General features: G+C 46.6%; 1 protein-coding gene across 2 annotated transcripts in view; it reads left to right on the forward strand.

Moving 5' to 3' along the window:
• The window catches only part of USP21 (ubiquitin specific peptidase 21), a 508,323-nt gene that overhangs the window by 261,141 nt on the left and 228,012 nt on the right, over positions 1 to 19,170 (forward strand). The gene's annotated exons all lie outside the window — the stretch shown is intronic.

A 19,170-nucleotide genomic window follows, 5' to 3' on the forward strand; every position in this document is an offset into this window, starting at 1 on the left:
GGACTTATATGTGAAAGGCACAGTGGTGGAAAACAAACAATTTGATATCAAAGATCGTTTGGCTGTTTTACAGGACTTAAGTGAACTAAGAAAGCAACAAAGCAACAGGGTCCTGAAGCTATCTACCACTGAGGAAAATCCAGCCATCCCAGCAAGGCCTGCCTGGATCCCAAAGCTTGGGGATCTAGTCAGAGAAAAGATTGCAGATAAGAAGGAATTTGGGCCTTCATACAGACAACCAGTACCTGTCCTAGCAATCCACGGATCGAGAACAGTACTTTTGCCACCCCTTGCTGGTAAAAAGGAGAAAAGATTTGTGTCCATCGACCTGATCAAACCACACTATGTGGCCGATAATGAATAGTAGGCCAAGTGGACTCCGCCAATGTAGCAGACGCACTCCTCTAGCTACAATCCAAGAGGTTCAAACTGAGAGACTCATCACCTTTGAAGATTCGACAATAAGAAATAGAGGACTAAGCAACAATGCTATGGACCTTGTACCTCTTGAGACCCAAATAACAGTTCGTCCAGAAACACCTGTTTACAATGAAGTAACAAGTGATCAACTGGTTCCAGCAATTTCATCAAATACGGATGCAATTCCAACCATTGACAGAATTGCTTCTGGCTATTTCATGAACTTTGATACGTTTTCTGAGGATCCCAGTGAGCCTGAAACGGCGCCAGTACAAAGAACTTTCAAAGAACAAGCAGCAGACTTTTTTCATCTACTGGAAAAAACGTATCTGGTTTCACCATGGATTGAAGTATGGATTGTTTTGGGAATATTCTTCTTTCTACTTTGGTTAGCTCTGGTAATAACTCTGGGTATGCTGATTAATGGAAGATATATTCAAATGGACACAGCAAGTAAAAGAGTGAACTTACTTCTCCAGCCACATAAATCATCCCATTGTGAAGCAAGAGACTTGTCAGCGGTGAACATCACAGCGATTCCTATACCTGATGGTATATTTTGGGACAAAACCGAATATGACATTTTTGGCCCGTCGGAGCCTTTGAAGATTCCACATTTATTTAAAATGTCATTAAGGGACTTTATTACCTCCCATATCTTTTCTGATGATTGGCACTTCGAGACTGTTAATAATATGATGTCTGATCTAGACATGGCTTGGCAGTTCGGCTTGGACTGTTCCCATGAGGCACAGGGTCAGACTGATTTGCATATGGCCATGTCTGAACTGGGGTGGTGGAGTGAGCTAAAGAATGATGATGGATTAAACCCAGATCAGTTGACTGGGGGTGAGTGTTTGATTTGCTCAAACGCTCCGTCCATCATCCACTTTGGTATCGCTTTGATTTAGAGATGTCAACTGCATTTACTAATAATGAATATTTACAAGGTTCATTAGACTATGAACAACTGTATTGTTAGAACCACTATGGGCTTCATTTCTTGCATAAATCTGCAACACCTAGAAATGTATTTATGTATAACCAATGGAAACATTGTCCTACGCCACCAAAGGGTAGCTCGAAAACATTTGCAATTAAATTTCCATATTTTTCAGGGTTTAATATCTCGAATGCAGAGACAGTTTACTTTAAGAATGTCAACAAGACAGGAATGAAAAATATGTTAACGAATACCAAACAGATTTATTCCACAGCCTTTATTGCCCAACTGTCTAGACAGGGTTACGACTTTTGGAAAGACAACATTGAGACGAAAACTGTCTCGGGTACTAAAGATTGGCAAGTACAGGGAATAGCTTTGTTTAGAGCCTGTATCATCCCTGAGCAAATTGTTTTTGAACGACACTGTCCAACAAACATCATGCCTTGGAATAGCCAAGATAAAAGACATGAACACTCCGTCTATACCTGCACCTACAAGTGAAAGCATTACTCAGGGGGAGGTCGACGTACATACTATTTGGAATCACAACAGATCAGATCCTGAATGGAAAAAATTGTTGCTCTGGCCCTTAGACACAAACAACTGTCAAGATAGATTCCTGAATGAAACACAAGGTTTTACCTTTCCTAGGCCAGACCCACGTTATGTCCAAAGACAGCATCCGGGGGTAGTAACAACTTACAGTGTAGGAAAACTTTGCCTTGATTGGCTACAGAAAGCTACACAAGAGGATGTAAAACAACACTTAACTTTACTTCAAGAAGACGCAGACCTTAGGGAATTCTTGCTAGGACCAAGAAAACCGCGTCAAAAATGTTTCATATATGCCGGTATCTACGCTGCTTATAATGAAGCATGGAAGGTCACCCAAGCAGAGACTGCAGAACGAATACGAGAAATTGATCGTATTAATTTTAGAGAAATCTCTCTCGGTAGTAGACAATGGGTTAACAACTCTGTCGTCCAGGATATATTCTTTGGACAGCATTGTATCCTCTGTCATAGACTTCATGGAACAAGACTTTGTCATGTTGCAACATGGTCAGTCACAGCTACGTTCTATCATGCTATTAGGCTGGACGCTTCAAAACCTGCATTCTGGCTATGTGCCTTGGTGTTTAATCAATACTACGTCACTGTTTGAAGAATTCAATCTCACTGATAGACCGGTCAAACTGGCACAAAGGGGAGCAGACTATACGGTGCTGAGCATTGAAAAACTTGAGAAATTACTTTTCACAGTGGCAGAAAAACCAGCTACTGATTGGATCATACATGGTAAGAATACTCTGTCTGTTACGACTTTCCATTTTCAGTATTGCCTAAAAAATAAACCAGCAGGCAAATATGAAAGGTTGGGTAAAGAATACATCAAGACATCCTGGGATTTACCTTACACACACAGATGTTGGAGTGGGGGACGTGAAGTGTTTCTTAGCGGTGAAAACTGTGAACACGCACTAAGCTGTACTCTCCTTTAACTTACACGGGGCCTGTGATGGTTCCAGTACAAGCTTATCCTGCCACCTGCATGGTTCACCGGCAGCAGTGATTAATCCAATCTTTGGTCAACTTTCAAACGGGAGTTACATTATCTTGAATGATCACAGCTGCTGTGGCATGCTGCCAGGTATCCCATATCTAGTAACGGTTACATGAAGGGTCACTTGCTGTATGCAAGTCTTGTTTCCACAAATAGACCTAGTCAGGGAGTCGCCTTTATGGCCTTCACTGAATATCTCTTCTATACAAGTTGATACTCTAAGCAAAATGAAAGCCATTCTTTTACAAAAAACTGTGCCTTTGACCTCTGCCAAAGAAACCTATGATCTCCAAGTCGCAAGGACTTCGGCAGAGATGTATACCCTTTTGTATACAAACTGCCCTGTACATTTCTCAGAAATGTTAGGTCATATCTTAACATGTCTGATACGAGCGGTATTGTACATGTATTTAAGAACGTGTGTGCAGGACTGTTGGAGCCTTTTCAAGCAGTCCTCGGAATTTTTCCAAACTTCGTGCATTCTGTGTTTGGCGGACTGCCGCTCCTTTTAGCACTCATTACAGGGATACTATTTTTGCTCCTACTGCTACGATATGGCAAGCCAAATCACCAGCGACAACCAGTTCACCATGGAAAGAACTCTATTGGAGATGAAGTGTCGTGAGCGCATCGTCCAAATTCTGGGTTTACCTCGTCTACGAGAATTAAACACCACTTGGTTTCTGTCATTCAGACCAATTTGGCAAGATTGCATCTTACCTGTTCTACGCTGCCTGCTATGCGGTGAAGAATGCGTGCTGGACATTTGTCTGACACTCCCATCAGTCATGCCTATGGATATCAATACTCTGCTGGACCCGATAACGGCCCATGCTATGTGTTGTCCCCAGCGGCTACCAATCCTGATAGCAGCATTCATTGAGTTCTCACAGACGCAACATGCTACTGCTGAGGTACGAGAGGAAACACCAGGCGCGTAGGTAACATCCAATTCAGACATTGCTGATGCTTCCCATGCTGAAGGCGACAGTTCGCATCTATGTGCTGTTGATCTTCTACACGATGTATTCCAACTCTCACCCACAACGGTAGACGACTTGTTGGCTGCAGGATTAGAAAATGTTATGTTTTCTCCATCCCCACACACTGACTTTTGATTCAAGTACACAGTGTTCCGGAGAGACTCTGAATTTGGCCTTCATTCTTTTTCAAACGTAATACTGACTTTGGAATTTTTTCTATGATTATATATTTATTTTTTCCCCGTCCTAAAATAGTTTTTTCATTTTTTGGCACAGTAATCTACTTATAGTAGAACTATTCATAGAGAACATAATTATTTGATAACACTTCCAGGGACAGTATGCCACCTTGTCATGAACAACATTTTGACTTGTGTAACCTGATATGAAATGGTTTTGGCCCCTTTTTTCTTCTGTATTTACGAGCCATTTCAGCACATGTATATATATTGGTTCATTCATTTAGCATTCAAATGTGATCCTATGCTTAGAATGGAACAATGCCTTTAATATGTACAACATTTTATGTATAGCATATGTTTTTAGCTTATTTTAGCAAATCCATGCTACATTAGAACATTGGAATTTTGGGAGTTCCATTGAAGACGATGGAGTGCTCCCGGCTTCTAATGGCTGGTAAAAGCCCAGAGCATCAACATTCCAATGTTTGTCGTTCACAGCTGTTGCTGTGAACAAAGGCTTCTTGGAGCCCAAGGAGATTTAAATACCCTAAGGCTCACTGAGGCCTTCGTTTTATTTGTTAGAACATTCTGCCCTCTAGTGGCGTATTGTTCTAATAGCCTTATAGCCTGCCGTAGCTGGGCTATACTGCCATTAAAGGGCCGCTCCCTTAAAGCGGGCCTTTAATGGATGTTATAGCCCGCTACAGCGGGCTATAAGACTATAATAAAACACTAGCATCGGAGATTCTGCCTATTAAGAGCCCTCAAATAGTCACCAACTGAAGGAGAGTATTTTTTTTTCTTATTGCTTCAATGAGGTTTTTTTTACAGAAGAAACCATTGACATTAATAAAGACAAAAAAACTCCTGAGGCAAGACAATGCATTTTCGAACTCACAAGCCACCCAAAAGGTTTTGTAAATTCCACCACCTTACAAATTCTTCCAGAAACGAGATAGATAGTTTCAGCTCTCACATTCCCACATTATACAGCTGTTTGGGAACACCTCCACCTGATAGCTGCAGCTTGAGAAATGAGGCCACATCCTACTCATGGCAGGAGGCCTACACATACCTTCAGCACTCTAGACAAATCACTGAAAAAGAGTATCACCTATCCAGACATGATCTTCAACAAGGGTGTATCACTAAAGTTAACATTCATATGATACAAAGTTTTTAGTGATCTTCAAAACCTTGACAATGAGACCCAGCAAAGTCTTAGATTCCATTGTTCCATGATTAATAGAACCTACCATAATCATTTTCCAGAAACCACTGCAAACAAGACAGATATTTCTGTGACAGAAGAAAATATAATGCTTCTGAGTAAGACCATACATTTCTGACGACAGAACAACCTGGTAATTTGATGCATCTTTTGGCTGTTAATAAAACTTCTTGCATTTGTGTTTTTTCCTTCTAACTTGTACAAGGAAGATTGATACACTGTCCTTTAAATCTGCAGAATATCAAGTACTGCATTAAAGTCAGTAAAGTCACTGGCCTGACTGGGTCCTAAAGACTGCTCATTGATGTAGTCAGGAGGTTCTGCAGAGGACCACCTTAAAGGTAGATGGACAGATATTATAGAGGTCACCAATAGAGCTCTATGATTCTCCAGTATTGTATATTTCAAAGATTCACATGCTTGAATCCTTCCCCGTCGTCGAAGTGGGAGTCCCATAGTTCAATAGTAAAGCAGTATGGAATAGTTCCATTGCATATAATGGCAATGTAACATTCCCTTTATTAACTTATCTACATCATTTAAAAGGAAACGAACTTCAGCCAATCAGGTGACAGCACCCTCTAGAATACTCCTCACAGAGGTTGATTCCCCCGGATTTTCCACCCCACATCTTGTGAAGGGAGTCTCCCTGAGCTCTGCTCAGTTCTTCAACTATATTGTTAATTTTTACCTTCTATTACCAGATACTATCTATAATCATGTCAGAGCCATTAAGGGAAGGACTTCTCAGACCCTGTGGAACCTGTGACAAAAAAAAACTTTATTCTGAAGACCCACACAAGGAGTGTATCTACTGCCTACACTCTGTTTACAAGGTGAAGGACTGCAAAATCTGTTGCACTTTTTCCTCCAAAACTGTTAAAGATCAAGAAGAGGGAGGCTTTGCTTATGGCTGCAGAAATTAATATATATATTTTTTTTTAGGAGGAGGATAGTGAGGATTTTGCTCTCTGCCAGAAAAGGTTACGGAAAAGGGAAAGGTGGCGTGACATGGGGTCATCAGAATTGTCTAGAAAGAACTTCAAAAGACTCATCATGAGTCTGCAAGAGAGAGTTCTCACCGGAGCTATGAGGTCAGAGCCTCTTACTCCGACTTCCAACCTGGGAGTATGCCTGGAGAAATCTTCCTCAGAACCGTCGACTATTTAGGCTAAACTAGCTTTAACAATGTTTAGGAAGGCATCTTCGCCATCGAAAATACCAGCAACGACAACACCGGTAATGTTGAACTCTGCGCCAACAACAGCTCTGTCAACAGCAACCACATCAATGACATCATCGACGTTGATCCAGTCGGCAACTGTATCATCGGCGAGGGTTCTGTCGACTACTGCAATCGAGCCGTCCGACTACGATACCATTGACAGACGTACCATCAGCAAAATCATCGTTGGCAATGTTAAAACCAGCAAAAAAGCTTCCACAAGAGAAGAACACAACCACAGAGTCGACAACAGCTTCGTCGGCAAGGGAGGTAATATCTAAATAATTCTTGCTTCCATAGCATACATAACCAAGCAAGGTCTCTCCTCTTCCACCATGTTCCCTTCTTGATGAGGAGGATTCAGATGATGAGACTACGTTTGGAACGGTCCATAGACCCCCTCCCCCCGAACTAAATGTCAGGTTTAAGGAGGAGGATGAAGAAGAGTATTACAGAGATTATGTTCTGCAACAAGAGCAATACGCTCAAAGGCCTAAGCAATATGTGGAACATTTGCAACATTATAGTCACTCTCCATCCCAAGACCTCCAAGGCATGCTGCAAGATTATTATAAAAGATTCCCGGAACCTACTAAGGCAACATCACCAATGCAGCCCATGCAACCACTTAAACTCCTCATCTATATCTCCACCTTTAACACCTCCAATGACTCCAAGTTCCAACATCGTAGTGCCTCCTAGGGACGACCCATCCTTCTCAGATGATGACAGAGAGAGAAAGGGGAAATGACCGACAATCAATGTACTCCCAACGAATGAGAAGACTATTTAATTCTAACTCCATCTCCACCTGCACCGCAGCCAGTGGACCCTTCACCTGATGTCATTGGAGGTTTCCATAATCTCATGGAAAGTGCTGCAAAAGGATTTCAATTACCTTTGACCGTTAAGCAATCAGACTGCTTCTTGTATGATTTTACGGAGCCTACCTAGATATCTGTTTGAGCAATCCCAATAGTGGATCACATTTGTGAAGAAGGCACAAAATCATGGCAAATCCAGCTACAGTCACTGATGTCCTGACCCAGATTGACAAAAAATTTAAGGCACCAGAAAACTCGCCTGCATGTTTGCTTGGGCACGCAAAACCAGATTTGGTAATAACTCTTGAGGCTCCGTGCCAGTACAAAAATCCTTCAACACCTGTATCAACTCCGCCAGGCAGAGAAGGCAGATGCCTGGATCATATCGGCAAAATATTCTTCATAATGTCAATAATTACAGTTCAAGTTGTCAATTCATTGACCCTATTGGGCCGGTACAACAGACAAATGTGGTCGGATATCATCGCATATATAGATCTTTTACCTGTAGACAAAAGAAGGGAAGCAAAGACATTTTTCTGGAGGGCAAAATAACCTACTCTGAAAAAATAGACGCCGCTTTATATGTAGCATCAACTGGATTCAAACAACTGGCTTGAGCTGCGGTTCTAAGGTGACAAGGATTGCTGAAGGTCACGTCATTCAGGCCTGGGGTTCAGAGCAAAATTCTAGACATACCTTATGATGGGAGGCAATATGTGGCAAGCATGTTGATGACTTCTTACAGGCAATTAAGGCGGATACAGACATTGCAAGATCTTTGGGCACCTTACAATTCAGGAAGACGCCATTTTGAGGAGCACAAAGAAAAGGTTTGTTCTCTTCCGCTATAGGTAGTGCGCTATTTTGACTACATTGGTGTAAGGCTCAGTGATACTCAAGCATGGGGCCCCCAGATGGAAAAAAGTAAAACCATCCTCCATCAGAAAGCCTTTGGAATAGCGAGGCGGCATAAAGCAGCATCTAGTGGGGCCATTTCTCCAGTTATCACTGTATACAATTCTACAGCCGTAGCATCAGTGATCTATGGTGCCGAGATTTGGGGTTATGCCAATGCTGAGGGTCTAACAAGAATAGAAAACAGGTTTATTAAATCACATTTCAGGCTTCCCTTAAGCTTTTCCACCACACCGTTACGTTTTGACCTGGCCCTCAATCCCATCCACATAATAGCGTTATAAAAACCTCTACTATATTGGGTTAGATTATGGTCAACTTACGAATTAGTAACCTATAGGGAGTCTGTTAAAGGACTTGTGTCTCTTGATAGAAACCTGAGAACTCCTTGGTTAAAACATATAAAAGATCTAACGCAAAGAATTGGAATGAGCGAGCTTTGGACCGCCCCGTAGACGATAGCACAAGGTATTGTCCCAAAAATTAAACAGTCTTACTGGGAGGAAGCCCTACTCCAAACGTGGGAAATTTATCAGTTGGACTCTTATTACAGGTAAATTCCTAAATCACAAAACCCTCCCAGGTTAGAACTCTATTTGAATACAATGCACCCTCATCCCTTAAAATGCCTTTACGTGCAATGCAGGTGCGGGGTTCTCCCTTTGAGATCACACACCTCCAAATGGGTCAATGCCACCGGCCAGGTTGATTGTTGCCCAAACTGTCCAAGCACAGTTGAAACAGAGTCTCACTTCATGCTATTCTGTCCTCTCTATAGGAAGATCAGGAAAAAATGGCTCGTGGCTGTTTGTAACAATATGGGTGTTAGGCACTACTGGGAAGCAGAGAGACTCTTTAAAAGCGATACTAGCGACCCCTTAGCATTTGCAGTTGCTAAGTACATGTATATCGCTTGGGCTCTGATAAGAAAGGCCATTCATAAACTTGTACTGTGATAAAGAATTGTCATATCTTCATTCTTCTATATCATATGCTAATGAATTATTGCACATATCTATCCTGTAACTCCTCAACACTATAATGTTCTCATGTTTTCTAATTTGCACAATATCCCCGTCGGTCTTTTTGACTATCTCCTGATTGGCTGGGTCTCTACCCACCCAGATGTCTAATTCAATACTATGTCAGGATCATAATTTGTTTTGGGATGCTAGTTTGTCTTTTTATCTTTTTACCTCTATTCAATGATTTTATCCTTTTTATAGAAAAGCTACTGCACTTTGATGAATTCTTTTTATATTTTATAATCCTTTTAAGCACTTAAAATGTATATTCATTGTATTGTCTAGATGTGTTTTATGGGCTGTGCCCGAAATAAACTATTATATATTTATAGATCTTTTACCAGTAGACAAAAGAAGGGAAGCAAAGACATTTTTCAGGAGGACAAAAGAAACTACTCCGAAAATATAGACGTCGCTTTAGATGTAGCATCAACTGGATTCAAACAACTGACTTGAGCTGCGGTTCTAAGGTGACAAGGATTGCTGAAGGCCACGTCATTCAGGCCTGGGGTTCAGAGCAAAATTCTAGACATGTCTTACGATGGGAGGCAATATGTGGCAAGCATGTCCGTGACTTCTTACAGGCAATTAAGGCGGATACAGACATTGCAAGATCTTTGGGCACCTTACAATTCGTCAAGACGCCGTTATAGGAGCATAAGAAAAAGGTTTGTTCTCATATGGAGGGGGTTACCAGAAGTACCAACAATATCAATGCTTTTAACAGCAATATCGACCATCCTACCAACAACAGCTGTTTCGATCACCACCACCACCAGCAGCTTACACGAAGCAAACGCCTAGAAGAAAGCAAACCTCACAGGCAAGAGACACTGGCAGAAAGCAGTGACCCTATCGAAGTGCCAGTTATGCCCTTTACAAACCTCCAACCTGTGAGAGCAAACACTTCCAGCTTTTCCCATCAATGGCAACAAATAACATCTGCCAGATGGGTGTTAGACCTGATCAGCTATGATTACACATTAGAATTTATACAAAGGCTGCCGAACACACCACCAAAGGGAGTGCTCCCACCTCAACTCCACCTACTCCGGAAAGAAGTCCTCACCATGCTAAACAAAGGAGCAATAGAAAAGGTACCCCATTCCCAAAAAGGAATGGGGTTCTACTTCAGTTTTTTTCTTAATAACAAAGAAATTAAGGGAATGGCGACCCATTTTGACTCTCCGAAAACTTAACAAATATCCGAGGAACAATCCTTTCGCATAGATCTACAGGATGCTTAATTTCATGGCGCCACACATCCGAGACACTCAAATTTCTGAGATTCAGGGTAGCCAGCACTCACTATTGGTTCAAAGTTCTCCCTTTTAGGCTCAAATCAACTTTCTGCTTCTGTAAAAGAAATGTCTATCTCCAGTGGTAGCCTCCGTAAGGCAGAAGGGTTTTCAGGTATATCTGAAAGAAACACGTTAGTTAGATTCCTCACCTTAGAATATCCCCAGGCGTCAGACTGGATCCAGAAGATTTTTCGTCAGCAATACCCCTTGCGCGTCGCTAGGCGTCGTCTGCGGCTCCGCGTCCGTCGTCGGCGTCGTGCGCCGGAATGACGTCGTCGGAGTACTTAGAAGCCGCCCTCGCGCGCTGACGTCAGTTCTTCTTTTTTCCGCGCCAGTAAGCGCAGATCCGGGAGAGCTACCCCTTTTAGTCATTTTTGACTAAATCTTTTTGATCCTTTTTGATCCTGTCAATCGACGTCTGGTGCCGGTGGGATGCCTGGGTTCAAGGCTTGCGATGATTGCCATCGACTGATGTCGGTGACCGATCACCATCGCCGGTGCCTTTACTGTTTAGGCCCCGACCACGACGCGGAGTCATGCTCCGATTGCCAGGCCCTGACTTCGAAGGCTAGGCGGGAGCTTCTCGAGCTTCGCCACTCGGCTCCGCGTCGTGCGCGATCCCAGTCCAGGAGGAGGTCCAAGGATCGCTCGCGGAGCCGCAGCCGACGCCACCATCGATCGTCGGGCTCCAAGTCGTCGGGTAAGTCCAAACACTCTAAGAAGTCCAAGAGACGACATCGCTCTTCGGACTCCCCTCGCCGGTCGCGCGACTCGGCCGAGGGTCCGGGTGGTTCCACCCCCGCGGCTCCGTCGGAGCCACAGGCGCCGCGCAAGTCCCCATACCCACCGGTCCCTGGGACTGACGCGACGCCGGCGGAGGTCAGCGCCTTCCTCTCGGCCATGAGGAGGCTGGCCCCGCCGTCGATGCCCGCTGGCGCGCCTTCGGGCCCCGCGGACTCGACTGGGCGACCTTGCGGGCCGGCGGCTCCGGCCCCGGCGCCGTCGGAGACTCCGGTCCCGACGCCGCAGGTCCCCGCGGGGCCCATGCCTGGGCCCCCGTCGACGCCGGTTGACCTAGTCACGCCTCCTCCGCTGGCACCGACGCCTGAACCACCGACGCCGACGCCACCGGTGCCCCCGACGCCGGCGCGGCCGGCGCCGCCGACGCCGGCACCGGATGGCGTCGAACCACAGTTTAGCCCTGTTCCGGACCCGACGCCGTTGCGGCGTCGACCGACGCCGCGTCCGGCGCCGCTTGAGCCTCATCAGCTCTACCGTCCGGCTCCGATCCTTCCTCCTGCGTATCAGGAATCGGATGACGGGGGCGACTGGGAGGGGTATGAAGACCCTATGGCTGTTCAGTCGCAGCTTTCACAGGACTGGGCAGAGGAACTGGGGGAGGCCAGTGGGCTGGACACCTCGCCGGACACTGGATTCACTTCTCCTCCGACTGTGGCTTCGGAGGAGGGTGCAGCATTTTCTGTGGTGCTGCGCAAGGCGGCCGCGGCCCTTGGGCTTGAGCTGCCTGCCGTGGCTGTGAGGACTAACATCCTCACTGAGGTGCTTCAAACGGCCGCAAGCTCCACTGAGCCTCTGTTGCCGTTCAATGAGGCCCTCACTGACGTTCTCCAGGGCACCTGGTCCAAGCCCTCCACAGTCCCTCCTGTGGATAGGAACGTTGCCAGGCGCCACCGCCCTAATCCGGGCGACCCCAGTTTCCTGTCCCAACACCCCACCCCTGAGAGACTGGTTATCCAGGCCTCTACCCCCCAATCCTCCTTCCCGACCGCCCCGCCGGACCGGGATTCCAAGAGACTCGAGCAGTTTGGCAAGAAACTGTTCTCGTCCCTTAGTTTGGGCCTGCGGTCTTTGAACACCGCATGTCTCTTGGACCGTTATTCCCACTCCTTGTGGGATGCGGTGGAGGACGTGCTGCCCCTGTGTCCGGAGGAGGTCCAGACACGTCTTACCCAGGCTTTGGCCGATGGGAGGGATGCAGCACGACACGCCATACGATGTGGGCTTGACACGACGGATTCGCTAGGTAGGGCGATTTCCACCACGGTGACGCTTCGACGTCACGCCTGGATGCGGTCCACGTCATTTTCCGGGGATGTCCAGAACACCCTCATGGACATGCCTTTTGATGGCACTCGCCTGTTTGGTGAGAAGGCGGACAGTGCGCTGAACCGCTTTAAGGACTCCCGGGCTACGGCCAAGTCCTTGGGCCTCTCGGCTCCGCGGGCGCACACCTCCGCTTTTCGCCCCTTTCGTGGCCAAGGAAGGGGTGCCTCCTCACGTCCGCCTAGCCACCAGCCGCAGAACCAACCTGCGCGTGGACGTGGTTTCCGCCGAGGCGGTTCCGGAGGACGACGCGGTCAGCCCACATCCACCCCGGCAGCATCCGCCTCAAAGCCTTCCTAGTCCGAGCTTTCAGACACATTCCACGCCAGTGGGCGGCAGAGTTCGCCATCACCTGCTCCACTGGCGGTCCATCACATCGGACAGGTGGGTGCTGCAAATCGTCCGAAGGGGCTACTCCCTCCCCTTCGAGACGACCCCTCCAGCCATGCCACCGCAGCACCACCGTATCTCGGGGGATCATTTGAATCTTCTCCACGAGGAAGTTTCGGCCCTCTTGGCCAAGGGGGCCGTCGAGCGCGTTCCGAGCCCAGAAGTAGGTCGTGGTTGTTATTCCCACTACTTTCTGGTTCCCAAGAAGGGCAAAGGGGGCCTACATCCTATCTTGGACCTCCGGAACGTCAATGCCTTCCTCCGGAAGGAAAGGTTCAAGATGTTAACTTTGGCTCAGGTTCTAGCTGCCCTAGACCCCGGAGACTGGATGGTAGCGTTGGACTTGCAGGACGCATATTTCCACATCATCGTCCTGCCGGCCCACCGGCGTTACCTGCGGTTCACGGTGGGCCACGAGCACTTTCAGTTTACCGTGCTCCCCTTCGGCCTCACCAGTGCCCCTCGGGTGTTCACGAAAGTGATGGCGGTGGTCGCAGCTCATCTGCGCAGATCAGGTGTTCCAGTCTTCCCCTATCTCGACGACTGGTTGTTGAAGGCGGGCTCGCCCCAGACAGTCGTCTCCCACCTCCAGACTACGGCGGATCTCCTGCATTTGCTGGGATTTTCCATCAACGTGCCGAAGTCACACCTGAGTCCCTCTCAGACGCTCCTCTTCATCGGAGCGGTTCTCGATTCGGCACAGTTCCGGGTCCATCCACCGGAACAGCGGGTCCGGGATATACAGGCCCTGATTCCCATCTTTCGGCCTCTATCCTGGGTTTCGGTCAGGCTAGTGTTGCGGCTTCTGGGGCTGATGGCCTCCTGCATCCTACTAGTGCATCACGCCAGGCGGCGCATGCGGGCTCTGTAGTGGGACCTGAAGTTTCAGTGGGCCCAGCATCACGGCAACCTGTCCGACCATGTCTTGATCTCGGAGGGCACTGCACAGCAGTTGCAGTGGTGGCTCACGGACCGCGATTGGGTCAAGGGCAAGAGCCTCTCCCTTCCCCAACCGGAGCATGTCGTAGTGACGAATGCGTCCCTCCTGGGATGGGGTGGCAATATGGGAGAGGCGGAGATCAGAGGCCTCTGGTCTCCGGCGGAGTCTCGTCTCCACATCAACCTGTTGGAGTTGAGAGCGATCCGACTTGCACTGAAAGCCTTCCTTCCCTCTGTCAGGGGAAGTGTCGTGCAGGTGTTCACGGACAACACCACCGCCATGTGGTATTGCAACAAACAGGGCGGGGTGGGGTCGTGGACCCTTTGTCAGGAGGCTCTGCGCCTCTGGACATGGCTGGACATGGCTGGAACACCAGGGCGTCACCCTAGTGGTTCAACATCTGGCGGGCTCTCTGAACGCCAGAGCAGACGAACTCAGCCGCCGGTGCATGATGGATCACGAATGGCGTCTGAACTCCGAGGTGGCACAAGGTCTCTTTCAGCAGTGGGGAGAGCCTTGGTTAGATCTATTCGCCACTGAAGAGAACGCGCAATGTCAGCAGTTCTGCGCGTTGGAATTTCCAAGGCGGCACTCGCTCGGCGACGCTTTTCGTCACGAGTGGAGTTGCGGTCTGTTGTACGCCTTTCCGCCTATACCACTTCTGCCCAGAGTGCTGAAGAAGATCAGGCACGACCGGGCCCAAGTCATCTTGGTGGCTCCGGATTGGGCGTGAAGGTACTGGTATCCCGAGCTACTCAGTATGCTGACCGATCCTCCGATACGTCTGCCCCTTCGGGAGGATCTTCTGTCGCAGCAGCAGGGGACGGTCCTCCACCCGAACCTGTCCAGCCTCCACCTCCATGCGTGGAGATTGAGCGGCGGCAGTTGATGCCATTTGACTTGCCTCCTGAAGTCTGTGATATCATTCTGGCAGCCAGGCGTCCCTCCACAAAGACGGTATACGCCTGCCGGTGGAACAAATTTGTGGCATGGTGCACAGCAAAGGCTGTGGATCCCCTTTCCGCCCCTCTTTCTGAGGTTCTCCTCTTTCTTCTTTCTTTGGCCCGGCAGGGCTCTGCCCTGGGCACCCTGAAAGGTTATCTTGCTGCCATCTCTGCCTTCTTGCGGCTTCCTGATCAGCCTTCTCTTTTCAAGTCCCCTGTAGTTACACTCTTTCTAAAAGGCATTACTCACACGTTCCCTCCTGTCCCTTTTGTAATGCCTCAGTGGAACTTGAATCTTGTTCTCACATTTCTAATGTGTGCTCCCTTTGAGCCTCTTCATAATTGTCCTCTTCGTCTGCTGACGCTTAAGACTGCTTTTCTGGTAGCCATCACCTCGGCTAGGCGGGTGAGCGAGCTCCAGGCTTTATCTTCAAAGCCTCCTTTTCTCTCTGTTCATCCGGACAAGGTTGTCCTTTGGCCTCGTCCCTCCTTTCTTCCGAAAGTGGTGACTCCATTTCATCTTGGGCAGTCTGTCACCTTGCCCACCTTCTTTCCGCCTCCGCATCCTTCCAAAGAGGAAGAGAGGCTCCACCGTCTGGACCCCAAACGTGCGCTCTCCTTTTATCTGGACCGCACAAAGCAGTTCCGGGTGGACGACCAGCTTTTTGTTGGATACGTGGGTGCCAAGAAGGGGAAAGCTGTGCACAAACGGACCATCTCTCGGTGGGTCGTTTTGTGCATCAAAATTTGCTATTCATTGGCGAAAAAGGACCCTCCTGTTGGGCTGCGCGCCCATTCTACTCGGGCCACAGCGGCTACTACTGCTTTGGGACGAGGAGTCCCTTTGCAGGACATCTGTCAGGCGGCAACGTGGGCTTCGCTACACACATTTGCTAGACATTATTGCCTTGACATCCAAGTCCGGAGGGATGGCTTCTTTGGCCGTTCTGTCCTCCAGGACTTTCTGGTGTGATCTTGGTTCGCAGACCCACCACCGGGGATGGTATTGCTTGGGTATCTATTCTAAGGTGAGGAATCTAACTAACGTGTTTTTTTCAGATGAACAAGTTACTTACCTTTGGTAACGATGTATCTGTAAGAAACATTAGTTTGTTAGATTCCTCACCGACCCACCCATCCTCCCCGTTCTGCGAACTGACATCTAGGGTTAAGGTTATCCTTTTCAGGCCCCTAGATTTTATTTTTGGCACCAGTGTCGGTCTTTGCATGGCTCTGCGTTCCTGGCGCGGAAAGCTATGTACAAGAACTGACGTCAGCGCGCGAGGGCGGCGTCTAAGTACTCCGACGACGTCATTCCGGCGCACGACGCCGACGACGGACGCGGAGCCGCAGACGATGCCTAGCGACGCGCAAGGGGTATTGCTGACGAAAAATCTTCCGGATCCAGTCTGACGCCTGGGGATATTCTAAGGTGAGGAATCTAACTAACTAATGTTTCTTACAGATACATCGTTACCGAAGGTAAGTAACTTGTTCTTCCATACCTCGACGATTGGCTGACAAAAGCAATAATGACCTGTCTAGCATCGAGTGCCACAAAGGCACTCAATGCTAGAAAGTTCGAAAATTTAGGTCTGACCGTCAATCACCAGAAGTCAATGATTCTTCCATCAAAGAGGATAATGTTCCTGGGAGCAGTTTTGGATACAACTCAAGACATAGCATTCTTATCTTCGGAAAGGCAAAAAAGGCTCATACAACTAGCGCACAGGCTATTGAAAAGAAAGCCCGTTTCAGTATGCTTATCCAAATCGCTTCTAGGGACGTTGTCCTCTGCCATCTCACTAGTACCTTTCTCCTGTCTGTCTAATTCTTCCTGTGAAGGTCGCATTCTCAGACAGTGGATTCAGACAGAAGGATCATTCGACAATCTGAACAAGATCACTCCAGCAGCAATCTCAAGGTATAGACGTTCATCGGATTCACCATCTTTATGCTCTAACAAAATCATTAAGCAGATCCTCAAAGACCTCTTCAGACTCCTCCCTCCAATAAAGGCTCTTCCTCCTACGTTGCAGCTTAATCCAGTACTTACACATTTAATGAAGAAAACATTTGAACCTATACATAAGGCAGAAATCAAATTCCTGACATGGAAAGTGCCATTGATATTGGCCCTTACATCAGCCAAAAGGGTTAGTGAAATATAAACCTTTATGATTAATGAACCTTTTTTGCAGTTTAAAGATGAGGCTGTGATACTCAGAACCAATCCTAGATTCATCCCCAAAGTCCCTTCGGATTTCCATCTTAATGAACCTATTGTACTAAAGACTTTCTTTCCATATCCAGTCAGCCCTGGATGAATTGCTGCATACACTTGATTTAAACTATGCCTGAACTTTTATTTACATCTCACCAGACAGTTCAGAAAGACAGACCAACTGTAAGTAACATATGTGAATCATCATATGGCCGATACTCAACGTCAAGCAGAGCTTTATGGATTTCAGATTTCAGCTGCTATCCTATTCTGCCCTTTCAAGGCTTGAAGATCTTTGACAAATAAAGTCAAGGCTCACCCCACTGTAGCTGTCTCTACCTCGATCCCTTTGTTCGCTAGAGTGCCTATTGAGAGTACATGTCGAGCAGCGACATGGAAGAACAGGCATATGTTCACACAGCATTATTGCCTGGAATCATATGTATGTGTGTGTGTGAATCTATGAAAGATCCAAAACTGGAGAAGAAATAAATTACTTACCTGTAGTTTACCAGTATTGGTATCTTTCATAGATTCACATGCGACCGATCCTCCTCCCTGTAAAGGCTCCCCTCATTATTGCCGGTTACCTTGCCTACTAGTGCTTGATAATCTGAGGAAATCTATTCCAGACAGTGCTGTTGCCTGCATGGGTGAAGTGTGGTTCTTTTTAAATGGTGTGGATAAGTTATTAAAGTGAATATTTAAGTGCCCTTATAGGCTATGGTAATAATATACACTGCTTTGCTATTGTACCGTGGGACTCCCACTGCGACGACGGGGAATGATTCAAGCATGTGAATCTATGAACAATACGAGAACTGGAGAACCTGGCTTTTCAGTAGAAATTTCAGCAATCACATCAGAGAAATTGGAAGTGGGCATAAACCTTAAGGATCTTATTGTTGCATATCTGTGCCTAAAACACAGAAACATTCTGGGGTTTTCCATTTAAGCCTCAAATTAGTGAGTATTTTTCAAAATGCATGGCAATGCTAGTAACACCTCCTTGGTATCCAAAATAGATGCCCAAAGGGGGTAAAAGAGCCTTCAAATACATTTTTGCGATATAAAAGAGGTCAGTACTTTCCAATTCCCCATTTTTCCTCTTTCAAAGAAGGCTTCTCACTTATGGTTTGAGGTGAGCTTGCCATTCTATTCAGTGTTAAGGTGTATAAGTAAAGGTCGTATTAGAGAGAAAGTTACTTGTTTGTATTCCTAGTTCTCCATACTGATAATCTTTACTGAATTAATGAGAACCAATTCTTACTGCTGAGACTTTAAGGGGAAGAATCCCTTTTTAACAGTATTAATTTAAGGTTACACATCCCTGATAGCTGCATATAAATCTGCTGGAAGCTATGACCTCTGAGATAGTTTAAAGGGGGTGGCAGCTCGAAAGGCGGAGGGATAAAGATAATGATGCAGCACAGTAAATTACACCCAAAGTCTTTATCAAAAATGTTTTTTTCATTTTGCCTCTTTCCATAAAAAAACAAAAAGAAAGCTAATGTGGCTTTATATAGATATATGCATATATGTAAAAAAAAACTATAGATTTTTTTTCTTGTCCAAAGTTCTCCAGATTATCACTCATGAGTGCAGATGTCCGTAAGATTTGTAAAAATTCCCATGACAGAGGAGACAAGTAAATAGCATTTCCTTGCTTCTGTTGCTTTGAATAGATGTGTTGTTAGAAACAATGTGGCATGTGTTTGTTGCATTGCCTTTTAATCACATCTGCACTATTTGTTTCTTGGTAGGTGATGATGCAGTATATATACATTTGGCACAATCTAGGTTTTTCCTCGGTCTGTGTGCGGATGTTGTTCATGTTTTTGTGGTTCTGGTTTAGGCCTTGCAAGAGGGCTGGAAAGTGCTATTTAAATCTAATCTAAATACCAATGCAAGTCAATACATTGCAATTTT

Source organism: Triturus cristatus, chromosome 12 (assembly GCF_964204655.1).
Source record: "Triturus cristatus chromosome 12, aTriCri1.1, whole genome shotgun sequence".
Classification (NCBI taxonomy): Eukaryota; Metazoa; Chordata; class Amphibia; order Caudata; family Salamandridae; genus Triturus; species Triturus cristatus.